General features: G+C 46.2%; 1 long non-coding RNA gene across 1 annotated transcript; it reads left to right on the plus strand.

The window, feature by feature from the left end:
• Nucleotides 1-1,851: 1,851 nt before the first annotated feature.
• On the plus strand, nt 1,852-2,724 carry LOC124686503. Its single transcript, XR_006997847.1, has 3 exons — nt 1,852-1,960; nt 2,249-2,347; nt 2,442-2,724. It is a non-coding gene; the product is annotated as an uncharacterized LOC124686503 (long non-coding RNA).
• Nucleotides 2,725-3,411: the final 687 nt, after the last annotated feature.

Genomic DNA, 3,411 nt, shown 5'->3' on the forward strand with positions numbered 1-3,411 from the left:
AATTCTGCGTCCGTGGGGACTTGAACCTGGGTGGCTGGGTTGTACATCCACTTCCCTAACCGAATGAGCTAGGCTCACTGCTTGTTAATAGTTTTCATCATTTTTTCTTCAAATTATTAGCCTTTTTTATTTTAGCTGAACTAGCCTTGTTATATCTGATGCTCATACTTTTGGAACAAATTACCGAGGGTCGAACCGTCGGATATTAATGATCCCCGTCATCTATTTGTACATATAACCGATGGTAACATTTCAACCGTCGGCCAAGAAATTTAATAACCGACCGTCAAAAGTGAACTTTCAGGTATCTGTGCACACCCTCGGGCATTAGGGTGAATAGTCGAGGGTAGGACCGTCCCCTTCGGCCAAACAAATATACGGTCGGTTATTACTGATCATATCCGACGGGATTACTGTGCCCTTCGGTCAATGAACTCTACGGTCGGTTATTACTGATCATATCCGACGGTTTTCCGATTACCATCGGTCATAGCTTGTACTGTCATTTATTACTTCTATAAATGTTGCAACCTTACCCGGCCAACCAGGCCATCCAAAGGGGCAAATCAATCTGGTTCATCCAATCACATTGCAACAGTAGTTTCTCATTCCCGCTTTTCACCTGAACCGTTGGATGAGGTAATTACTTTTCACACTTCTCGCTCCTTCGAACGAGTCCATGACAGGTAGGCCCATATAGTTGCGGGGACACTTGCGTCAGCGGAGCGAACCAACTCCTCCGGCTCGTGCACGTCCTTCTCGTCCGAGTCGCGCACGCCCGGCCCGGGTGAAAACCTAGATCGTGAAAATATCTGGTCCATTCTCCCGTCCCACGCCTCCTACTCCCGCCCTCGACTCCGCCGCGTCGCCGCCGCCGCCGGTGGACGGCGCTCCCGTCCCACGCCTCCTGCTCCCGCCCCTCGACTCCGCCGCGTCGCCGCCGCCGCCGCCAGTGGACGGCGCTCCCGTCCCACGCCTCCTACTCCCGCCCCTCGACTCCGCCGCGTCGCCGCCGCCGCCAGTGGACGGCGCCCCGAGCCGCCGCCGTCGCGCCTCAGCAGCTCCTCTTGCCTTGCATCGGGAGGAGCTGGGCCGACGACCTCGGCCGCGCCATGCGCTCGAGGGCGCCGCTGCGAAGAGTGCCAGGAGGCGCCGGTCGCCGCCAGTCACGTTCGACGACGCCGTCGCGGGTACGGCCACCTATGTCCTCTTCCTTTTTCCTTCCTGCGAAGGAGGAGGCGGCGGCACGCCTGGGTTGTTGCCCTGGCTCCAATTCGCGAGCACCTCGTTCCTCTTCCTTCCCAGGTATGCTCCATCTCTTTCTCTTCCTTCCGATTCGTGAGCAAATATTCTTTTGCGTGTTGGGCTGCTCTCGTATCGTGAGAGGTAGGCACATAGAGGCAACATGAGGCGGCGACCACATCTATGAAGAGGCATCCGATGTCGCTCAATTGCCCCCATGGTCCCGTTCAATCCCCTCTCTATTGTGCATGGTTTTTAATTAAGATATTTTGCTTGCAACCGTGCTCCATGTTTGTTAATTTCTGGGTCAGGTATTTAGATCTGAGACACAACAAATGGAGTTCGGTAATTGCTTGCTTATGGATGGTACACTCTTTATTTATATTTTTGTCAGTATATGTTTGCATCAGCATGATTCTTACATTAACATAATCCTCCCATGTGCTTTTGAGTTCTATTAATTGAATAATAATGTATATACTGTCAACTTGGATATGGTCAAACCACCATGTAGGATTTATTCCATAGGTGATTATTTGCAGGCATTGTACGATGTCAAAGAGCTGTGTGAGGACAAGACTTCCTTGCAAGATGAGCTTGGATAAAAAACGGACATTCCCGATGGTGTTTTCTTTGAGTGTCGAGTGTGAAGTTCATTGTTTGTGTTGCATGATGAGTTACTTGTTTACGGCCTATTCCATAAGATTTTTGTCTTATGGTAAATCTTGCAAAAAACAACTGCGCCACATGTATTCTGTTCTTCTATGGTTGTGGGGACAAGACTATATTCATTGCTATCGTTTAGTAATTCCTGGCCATCATTTCACATGCTATATTAAAGTGAGTATAATAACAATTGATCGATGGTTTAATTAGTTAAATAATGTCATATTTTTGTTCTAACTTGCTGTTCAATGCACTGACCGAGGTGTTGTCGTTAAATTCGTTATAGATGTGCAATTGTGGTTTTTCCGTTCTTCTAATTCAGTTCATCTCGCTCATTCAGTTAAATGTGATGCAAGCGCGCATGATACATGCTCATGTTATGATGGGTTCTCAAGCTTGTGTTTGTGTCAACAAAACAGGCAACATCTATCGCTTCTTGGTAAGTTAACATCTCACTGTAAATAATTTCGTGTTGCATGTATCCCTGTTTTATCAAGCTGGTGATTATCTCAAATGAAATTACTTGAATTCAGCTCCTCAGGCTCACCTTGTGGTGCCGGTCCTCCTCTGCATTGCTGCTGTGCCAGCCCTTCATCCTCGTGGCCTCCGCTGGCCTCTGTCCCCATCCCTCCTCTGCACCATACAAGGTGGAAAAGGAGGGAGCAAGCTGGAATCATTGATAAAGCGATAACATACAAGGCATTTTCTTTTGTTTGGGTCTGATTGTTGCGGCTCTAGGTTTATTACCATAGTTGCTTCTTTCGGCAAAGTATCGAGCACCTCCATGCCTCCCTCCCCATCAAGCATGACCAAGGCAGCAAGGTACATCTCCACATTTGTTCTCTATTTATATGTCTATATTGATTTGTATTTTTGTAAGAGGAATAGCAGTAATTCAGTGCCACAACAAGGTGGATGTTGTTGTATGCTTCCAGGTCCGAGGCTGTATTTCAAAGGATTGTTCTTAAATTGGTTGTAGCTGTTTGGATTTTCGAATGTTGTAATATGGCTTGCTCTGCCCTTTGCCATTCGACAATTGCGATCGTTCATTTTACCACTTTCTATTTTTCATGTATGTGTAATCATGATACAAGATGGATTTACAGAATTGCAGCCCATGTACATGCCAGTGTCTGAAAATATAAGAATTGCGACGTCGCTACCTCTGTCAATCTCTCTTTTGCACATGCTCCTGTCTTTTCATCTTCCTTCATGTTCATTTTAATTTTTAATTCATATGTGAGGCCAATACTGCCTTAGCTTACTCCTTACAAACACATTTTAATTCATGAGATGATCATGTGCCGTGCATTTTAAAAGCCACATGAAAGTTTAAAAGCCACAAGGCATGTTCATTAAGAATTCATTTCTCTTTTAACCTATAGCTTTACTTGTGGCTGACTTATTATATTCTAGCCTATGCACAGTCTTGTGCTCTCTCTGATTGTGTAGGACAATATCATCTTTTGATCAAGCACTATCCAGACGATCTCTGAATGTTTT

This window comes from Lolium rigidum, chromosome 2, assembly GCF_022539505.1.
Source record: "Lolium rigidum isolate FL_2022 chromosome 2, APGP_CSIRO_Lrig_0.1, whole genome shotgun sequence".
NCBI lineage: Eukaryota > Viridiplantae > Streptophyta > Magnoliopsida > Poales > Poaceae > Lolium > Lolium rigidum.